This window comes from Rosa rugosa, chromosome 7, assembly GCF_958449725.1.
Source record: "Rosa rugosa chromosome 7, drRosRugo1.1, whole genome shotgun sequence".
In the NCBI taxonomy this organism is placed as follows: domain Eukaryota; kingdom Viridiplantae; phylum Streptophyta; class Magnoliopsida; order Rosales; family Rosaceae; genus Rosa; species Rosa rugosa.
This window is the reverse complement of record NC_084826.1, coordinates 38761794-38771332: the sequence shown is the minus strand read 5'-3', so window position 1 is coordinate 38771332 and position 9539 is coordinate 38761794. Positions and strand designations below refer to the sequence as shown.

The window sequence follows — 9539 nt, the reverse complement described above, 5'->3', positions numbered from 1 at the left end:
TGCCTCCATAATAAGCTTTATGCACTAGAATATGACTTTAGCATCCCACATTGGAAAACATGTAAAGGAAGGAGCCTCCCTTCTCTACAAAAGGGGACTCCTTCCCATTCACCCAACATCCCATTACATCCTCATGTAATATACTCTTGGGCCGCAAGGCCGAACACACATAGTTAAACATTTAAGTGGACGTAGTCTCCCGCTAAGGCGGGAGACGAACCACTATACTTCTCGTGTCTCTCTCTCTCTCTCTCTCTCTCTCTCTCTCTCTCTCTCTCTCTCTCTCTCTCTCTCTCTCTCTCTCTCTCTCTCTCTCTCTCTCTCTCTCTCTCTCTCTCTCTCTCTCTCTAAAGCTAACTAGAGCCTTCGGTTCTAACGTTAACACCTACCCACCCGGATAAACAACTCTTCATAATAGAGGTAAGTAGCCATTGGTACGCAGATATTGTTGACTTCTTAGTTACAAATAAAATCCCTAGTCATTTGCATGCTAAATTTAGAAAAACTGCTAGACAATATGTTTGGGATGATCCTTACTTGTGGAAATTTTGTAATGATGGCATAGTTAGACGTTGTGTGAATGAATCTGAATTTAATAATATCTTGTCTTTTTGCCATGCTAAAAACTGTGGGGTCATTTTGGATCTAAGAAAACTGCATTAAAGGTGTTAGAGTCTGGTTTCTATTGGCCTAGTTTGTTTAAAGATGCACATGCTTTTTGTATGACTTGCGATAGGTGTCAAAGAACTGGAAACTTAAGACCTAGAAATCAAATGCCCTTAACCAATATCTTAATTGTCAAAATCTTTGATGTTTGGGGAATTGATTTTATGGGGCCATTTCCTTCATCTTACGGTTTTCTGTATATTTTGCTTGTTGTTGATTATGTGTCGAAATGGGTGGAAGCAAAAGCCACCCGGACTAATGATTCTCAAGTTGTTTCAAAGTTTATAAAGACTAACATTTTTGCAAGATTTGGAATGCGTTGAGCAATAATTAGTGATGGAGGGACACATTTCTGCAATAAAACAATTGCAGCCTTGTTCAAGAAGTACAACGTTACACATAAGGTTTCAACGCCTTATCATCCTCAGACAAGTGGATAAGCAAAAGTTTCTAACTGTCAGATCAAACAGATATTGAAGAAGACCGTGAGCTCTAATAGGAAGTGTTTATACCTACACTAGCAAGCTAGTTCCCTACATCACCAAGCATAATTAACACCCTCTTTGGGACACCCACAAGCCATGGTGAGGCCCAACCGAGACATGCATCATGTAGCCCTATGTTCAAGCTACGCCACGGTATCCGGAAGTGGCAAATCAGTCGCCGGGAAGCCACCTTTCCGGCCTCGCCAACATGCCCTCACAACTAGGCATTTCTATACTAGAATAGTTATCTTTGCTTGTCCCACATCGAAAACCATGTAAAGGAAGAGCACTCCTTCACCTATAAAAGGAATGCCTCCTCTCACTTAAACATCCATCCCATTACATCTCTTGTAATCTTGTTAGGCCGCAAGGCTCAACACACTAGTACAACATTCAAGTGGACGTAGTCTCCCGCTCATGCGGAGGCGAACCACTATACATTTCGTGTCAACTCTCTCTCTCTCTTTTACTTATCGTCAATTAGATCCCCACGGATCCAAGCATTAACATTGGCGCCAACACAAAGGCTTCGTCACCTACCACGAACTTTGACCCGAAAGTGTCGAGTCAACGCTCGTTCAACATCAAATTGGGGTCGGTCAATGCTTGGTCAACGCCCATCAAGGCTTGGTCAACGCCAGCAAAAAAAAAAAAAAATCTGGCCGCCAAATTACTCTGGACACCCAGAGATCTCCTCTGGATACCCAGCCCACCTTCAATCATTAACCTCCGCTGACCACAACCAGCGGTTAATCCTCCGCCGGCAATCCTAGACCAACCTCCGCTGACTAAAATCAACGCTGGCCAATAAACTCCAGCAAGCCTCCGTCGAGCGGACTGTACACCGTTAGGCACCGCCGCTGGTCACCACAGCCAGCATGCCGGTACACCGCGCTAGCAAGCTCCGCCAGATAGTTTCACCGCTGGCCTAACCTTCCTCCGCCTAGCTCTGTCGGCGGCAGCTCCAAAATTTTTCCGCCGAACTCCGTCAGCGGCAGCGCCCATTCCCCGCTGAACTCCAGGTCCGTCGAGTCTCCACTCTGCTTTGCAGATCCGCCGGACCCGACTGTTTCTCCCTCTTCTAGCCATCTCCGCCCCCGCTGCATTCATCCGCTCCGGTCCGTCACTGCGAACCAGCTCCGTAGCTCTCCCTCCGCTGAACTCTTCCGCTAGCCAGGCCTCCGCCGAGCAAAACTTCCGCTAGCCACACTGCTCCTTCGCCAACCATCGCCGCTGGGCTTCCTCCGCCAAGCGGACACCGCCGGGCTGTACACCGCCGAGATTCACCGGCGGAACGTCACCGCCGAGCATCACCACTGGCAAAGCTCCGCCGAGCATCACCGCTCTCCACCACCGGCTAAGTTCATTGAGCGTCTCGGCTGAAGAGCTCCTCCGCCGGCCATTACCGCCAGTCAAAGCTTCACCGCAGGATAGTCTGCTGCACTGCACCACCAAGAGCCAGGCCTCCACAAAACTGCAGCTCCACTAGGCAAAGCTCTGCGAACCGCCAGAACGTTGTTTGCTGCATACTAAAATCTCCTCACCTAAACGTTGATCAGCGCCTGGAGCTAGAAAACCAGAAAATCTTCTTTCTCAAAGCTGCAAAACAGATGAGTTTTCTCTCGGTGCTGCAAAGCTAAAGCATATATATATATATATATATATATATATATGCAGAGTCCTGATCCCCTGCTCAATGAAAGTCAATGCTCATTTGGTCACTCACCGTCCGATTGAAAATCGGACGGTTGACAAGTAAGTGACTAAATGAGTGCTTATCCGTCAACCGTCCGATTTTCAATCGGACTGTGAGTGACCAAATGAGCATTGACTTTCATTGAGCAGGGGATCAGGCCTGTATATATGCATACTATAATCGTCCAAAGGCATATATAATATTATATATATATGTTTGATGTATGCAACACGTCCTTCACCAAGCATATAATATATATGTTTACTGGCAAAAGCTGCTTTGAAAACCAGAGGAGGAGACATTATCATGACCAAGCATATAATATATATGTTTGCTATTATATTTCTGCTTTGATGTATGCAACACGTCCGTGACCAAGCATATAATATATATGTTTACTGGCAAAAGCTGCTTTGAAAACTGCCATGCTTTAAACACATCTCTCATATATGCAAAGTATAGTGCATGCTTATTAATTGCATATTGATAGTCATGCTACATGCGTCATTCATACCACCCATCAAAAGTTCATAACCATGCAGGCTTGGATGTTTGCAGTCCTTATGACCCCAATGACCTCATATAGGCATGATAATCTTTGCTACTTTATATATGCTAGCTCCGCTATACATCACTACATGTACATCTTACCTTGCTACTTATTCATTTGTGCACAAACCTTATGCCAGCTGCCGCACATGCACACTAACTCCATATAGAATAGGTGGCTATAGCATACATATATAATATGGTCATTTTTGATTAAATAGTTTTATCAAATGACCACGTTAACTAATGCTATGCTTATATATGCTTCTCGGCATTATAATGTCTCATTCAAAATAGCAACTATTGTTGGTCCAAACCCAATTTCATCGTTATGGTTCATTGTTTATATGGGTACTAGAAAATCCTTCCCGCGCGATGCTGCGGGGGTTTGGTTTTTCTAAACTGAATTAAAGTGTATCTTTGCAATTCCTCCTTCATTCTCCTAACTTCAGTTGTTTTTTCCACCATGCTTGTAATCTCGGATATCTTCAAGGCAGCATTGGCCAAGTTTCTCCACTCCACCCTGTATGATAGATGAAACAATATAATTAGCCAGAAAGTCTCTTCTTGAAATTCTTTTGTTTGTGTATTCCCTCAACTTCTTTCAAAAATAACTTCATTCCCTGAATCATGAGCTAATATTTATATAAGAATCCAGAAAAGATACAATGTCCATTGGAATCGCCCAAAGATTTTATTTTCATTACCAAAATCCAATAAGCTATAGTAACAGAAAATTCATGTCTGCAAAAAACTCAAGAAAAAGTCCATTTCTAATTGGGAATCAAATAGAAAAGTCCGGAGTCTAGTCAATTTTGTCAACCATGTGAAAGAGAAACAGAGGATATTTTTAGGTCATTCTATATGTAGTATTAGCATTTCATATTCCATCTTGCAACGAAAAATCAAGTAAGGGACCAAATCCATCAGCTGAAACTATATACTTAATCTCAGAAACAACCAAGCAGACCTAACAAATAATTAATCAAATAATGAATGAACCATTTTAAAGGTCATCCATATATAAGCATTAAACAACTGAAATGAGCTTTATCAAGAGCCAAACGAAGCAACCCTAAGAAATCATACTTTCAATCCAGCAAATACTAAAAGAAAAGTAGACATATAACCATTAAATCCCTTCATTGACCTCCTATTAAAACAAAACCAAGTAACCCCTTAAATCAAGCAACCCTAACTAATTACCTGTTGTTTGTGTTCAACTACTGCAGTTTTAGATTGCACATTTTGTTGATTTAATTCATTAGCTTTATATAGCAGGTTCCGTTGATCAGCTTCAACACTCTCATAATCCGCTGCATTAGCTTTCACATTACCTGGCCCCTACAACATTAAATCAAATTAAGTCACTCATTCATCACCTTAACTCATTTAAATGACATTGAGTTTTAAATACAACAGTACTTACTTGTTGACTTCTGAGCTTTGTCTCATTTGGCGCAGGTCATTGCAACTCACCAGCTTCTCTAACCCTCAATTTTTCAGTTCTACCTTGGTTGTTGCCTAGATGACAAAACTTTAGACCAATAAGCATCACATTAGATTCAAATTAAAAGAGGAGATGCAGATTGAAAACGGGTCTGTTAAAATTTTTCACCTTTTCAGTTATAGGATTAGAACATATTGAAATTTCATACCTTACCACTCGTACTATGGTCAACTCGTAGCCACCACCACAGTAGATGGGTCACCAAAACATTCAGATCTGCAATAGTAACATGAGAAGTCAGTACGTTTCTTTCTTTATTTTACTGGCAATACACTGTTAAAAATTATCTTCTCTCAAGCAGATGTGCAAAATCAATGGAAGAGAGTTTTATGATTTGTGATGGTATTACCAACACTGTGCCAGTAAATAAAGAAATTAAGTTTGCTTGGAAAGTTATGCATCTATTATCTTCTTCTTTTAAGAAATCTAAAGTAACTTTAAAGATTTAAAAAGTTGGAGACGTCGCATATTGCATGATTTGAAAATAGAGTTTCTGATCTCAGTTGGGTTTTGAATACAAATATTTGGATCAGTGTTTTGACAGAATGTCAGTGTCAATGGTCCTTTGTTTCCTGGTGAGCAATTAATAAATTGATTATTGCACTTCATGGATCCAGTTCAGTATTTGTGAAAAATTGGGAATTGGAGGATGAGTGCATTCATTCTATATTTTTCTTCTACTTTCTTCAATACTTAAAAAAAAAAGACCAGCATGCCAGCAATTTCCATCCAGAAAATAAGCAAGTGAAATAGAGGCAATGACATGTCATTCACATCCATTACCTGTAGTGTTTGGCATAAGTTTACTATAGTAAAATGCAACACCTCGATCTCTAGCAGAATTTATTAAATTCTTTTACCTAGATATCTATAGATGATTCTTGAAAAATAAGTTGAAAAAATCTAAACAATGTGTTTTCAAAGGTCATGTCAAATACTCATTAACAGTTACGTATGTATATGGACACCAAATTACTAAATGAAGAAGTAGCTTCATTTACTGTTTAACTATATTGAAAGATAAGCCAAATCAATCTAGATAATGTGTTTTCAAACTATGGTCGTATTGAAACTCCTATGGATTTAATGTTATACAAACCTGAAGCTTGTTCTGATTTCTAACAACCAACAAATTCAGCCATCAGACCTTGCAAAAACATTCCAACTCTCAGCATACAGATGCATTTGACGTCAAGCTAGAAAACCTGTATTATGTTAATAAAATTACAGTGTTCAGTGATCATATCTATGTACTGCAAAACTAATTTGCTATAAGAACTGTACATAAGAATTTCCATGATCAACTTGTAACTATAAAAGATTAATAAGCAATCTAGGATATATTTAGACAGGCATCATACACCATATCTACCCTTACATTAAAACTTGAATCTGATTAGGCACAATGTTCACCTCATCTTGATGAAAAACTTGATGATTCTTGCCGATTCTTGAATGTACCGGTACAGCTGCATATAGAAATCTGACTTTATAAACACTATCATATGTTGAAAAATCTGCAAAATAAAAGTAATTTCAAAATTCTCACTTTATCGACCAATTACTTATAAAATCTTAAGCTTTGAATGAGTGCTAATTGTTGGACCATGGTTAAGATGCATTGTATATGTAATCTTTGTTCAAAGCCGACAGAAGTTCGGGTTACAGATTGGAAATGTAGAAACGAACAAACATATAAGCCAATGAATAAAACAAACATTGTAAAGAGAACGATAAACCAAACCAAGTCCAAAGTCAAATGATCGAGAAGTAAAGGAATATGTAGCAACCATGAACCATCACAGCCCCATAAATAGAAAAATGAACTGCTGAAAAATTTTACCTGCAGTGAACAGTGAATTTGATTCAATATCTGCAGAATCCGCAATCTTCACCTCAGTCTTCCTAATACCACCACAACATACTTCAGGCTACAAAAACAATTTTTCTTGACAATATGATTTCCTACAGCAGACCTGCATACAAATAAGAGCAGCATCAAGACCATAAGGAGATGTTATAACAATTATCATTTGTATATTCTTAGTATATTTATTTCAAATTTATAGAATCTGTAACAGTTTCTAATATTATATCCATTATCTTTAATCTTTTTGTGCAGTCAATATGGGAGATGAAATATATGAAAAAATGGCAAATCATCAGTCATGTGAAAGCTTCGATCTTTTTTTTTTTTTTTTTTCTCTGATATGAAAATGTTTTCAAATTGAATTGCAAGTACAAAAATCTCATAACACAAATAGCCTTCTTTCAACCCTTTTGGGCGTCCAATATCATACACTTCAATATAAAAATGCTCTATCTGGCTTTTAACAAAATTTGAACCTACAGCACATTGACTGGTGGAACGCTATTTCTCAATATCTTTAACTTATGGGTGACCATTGCTTGCTTTATGTGAACGTTAATAAAGGGGGTATTATTCTACCATTGAGCTTGAGCACACCCACTCACAATCTGAAGGATTATGAAATGAATCAAAATGCTGATCCACCTTTGTCTTCCTAAGCATCACATCTCTAGCCTCACTAGTTCTAATAACACAGAACAATTAAGCTACAAAAAACAATTAAGCTCTCACTGGTTCTAATAACACAGAAAGAGAGAGTCACAAATTTCTCAAGCTCACACCAAATAACATTTTTCACGCTCAAAAATAAAAATAAAACAGTTGCCCAGCGAAAAGGGAGGAACAAATGATTCATGATTACCTTTTATGGAATAGATGATTTGCGCTCTGATGCTCAAGATTGAATAGAATCCAACCATCTCACCTGAAAATAGAGGAGATAATGAGCAGAAAGAAAGAAAGAAAGAAAGAAATCAAATCCAAATTCATAGATCAAAAGCAACGAACTAAACTCTGTCAGTATTGCTTACACGGCTGTAGACGACACCGAAGAATTGGTAGTGTCACGATTGGGATCAACGATTTGGGTATTTGGGTGTAACAGTGGAGGTCGGTGTAAACAGATGCTTCCCGAAGAACACGGCTGTAGAAAAACAGAAGAAATACACAAAATTCAACTACAAAAAACTCACTTAAGACCACAATTCCGGACAACTGAAAAATAACCCAAATCAAACACATACCTATTGAAAGCTTCCTCCCAAACTCGATCAAAATTCTAGCAGCAACCTTTTCCGAAACAAACCCAAACTTTGCTCCGAAAGTCGACCAAAATCTTGGACGTCTCTTCTTCTTCTTCTTCCTATCCCAGCGACTTGCGATCAAAATTCGAAATACTACATCAAACCCACAATTCAAGATGGCAAGATGGCAAATCGTATATGAAATATTACCCAATTCTTACTGTTCTTGATTTCAATTCCCCGGCCAAGGTCCGTTGAATATGAAGCTCGATTTGGATAGAGGCTGCCCGAAAAGGATGAATCATATTTAATCGCTGATGTCGGTGGATTATCAGATTGGATTTCGATTTTGATAGAGATTTCCGGAAAAGTATGAGGTCGGTTGCCTCATATAGAGACGTCTGGAAACGTATAGAAGCATGGCAACCCGTAATTAGAAGAAGAAGAGAAGGGCAAAAGCGTCATTCAATTGGAGCTCGAATGAACAGTTGAGACGCGAATGAACAGTCCACGCCCTTTAGATAATAGATAATGTCTATAAGGGCTCCAACGCCTACTACACATGATGACTTATTTTCATTGTTACTTTGAAATTCGTAATTTCATGGATAAATTGACATGCATATTAGAGCACATAATTAAGTATGTCATTTTGCCATCAACTACAACTTCGCATATACTTTGCTTACAATTTTGTCAAAGTACATATGCAAAATACTAGTATTGATTCTACATACTCATGAACTAATCACCTATTTTGTTATAAGGAAATTCAATTATTTCTATGGAGCATTCAATCTCAACTACGAGTTGACGTACATTATCGGAATACTTTATCCGCCACAAGCAATAGACCGCCACGCTAGGCCAAACTCCGCCAGCCTCCAAATTGGCACAAGATAAGTAACAATGTCTTATCTTTTCCGAGCTACTACCATGCCAATGCCATGCTTTTCCTACTTTTACGCATGTTATTAGTAACTTTCCTACAAGTACACGCTACACACATACATGCTTAAATTCACTTTCATGTGACATTCATCTAGAACCTTGTGACACTTTTAGCTCAATTAAACATGCTCGGATAAACGCTTGCGAAACGGTTACGACTCGCTTGGGTATCAAAGCATGGCCGCGACTCGCTTGGGCTACGCCCCGCACAGCGCCTACACCCAACTCGCTCGAACACCTAACTCGCTCCACTTATCCAACATGCTTTAGCTACGCTCTCGGTTCACAATGCTTCACACATGTGGTCTAGCCTCCGGGCACCACACTTTTTCATGTCTTCTTACATATGATCTAGCCTCCGGGCTCCACGAGTCTATGGTCTGCGACCTACCGCCATGCGGCAGGACGACGCCCCATTATCTCATGCACTTCATACATTAGTGCACCTCCGATGTAACTACATATACGAATTTTTGTCTTTTGTGATACAGGATAGCGAGTCCCTTCTTGCTTGCGGAGCTCGGGGACTTGTAGGGGCCGTGCGCCTCTCGAATATTACTTATGCTTG

At 39.5% G+C, this 9539-nt stretch overlaps 2 long non-coding RNA genes across 16 annotated transcripts; both read right to left on the bottom strand.

Moving 5' to 3' along the window:
- Positions 1 to 3754: 3754 nt before the first annotated feature.
- On the bottom strand, positions 3755 to 5104 carry LOC133722133 (uncharacterized). Of its 3 annotated transcripts, none has more exons than XR_009852499.1 (4): positions 5060 to 5104; positions 4826 to 4920; positions 4603 to 4740; positions 3755 to 3919 (listed from the first exon to the last, which is right to left on the bottom strand). It is a non-coding gene; the product is annotated as an uncharacterized LOC133722133 (long non-coding RNA). The 3 variants fall into 3 exon arrangements; XR_009852498.1 differs by having other exon boundaries at positions 5055 to 5098; XR_009852497.1 differs by having other exon boundaries at positions 4826 to 4933; positions 5055 to 5089.
- Positions 5105 to 5690: 586 nt separating this feature from the next.
- Positions 5691 to 8421, bottom strand: LOC133722132 (uncharacterized). 13 transcript variants are annotated; one of them, XR_009852487.1, is made up of 7 exons: positions 8242 to 8420; positions 8021 to 8151; positions 7808 to 7920; positions 7639 to 7701; positions 6750 to 6882; positions 6320 to 6423; positions 5691 to 6053 (listed from the first exon to the last, which is right to left on the bottom strand). It is a non-coding gene; the product is annotated as an uncharacterized LOC133722132 (long non-coding RNA). The 13 variants fall into 13 exon arrangements; XR_009852495.1 differs by having other exon boundaries at positions 5980 to 6053; positions 6320 to 6375; XR_009852485.1 differs by having other exon boundaries at positions 6039 to 6053; positions 6285 to 6423; positions 8242 to 8421.
- Positions 8422 to 9539: the final 1118 nt, after the last annotated feature.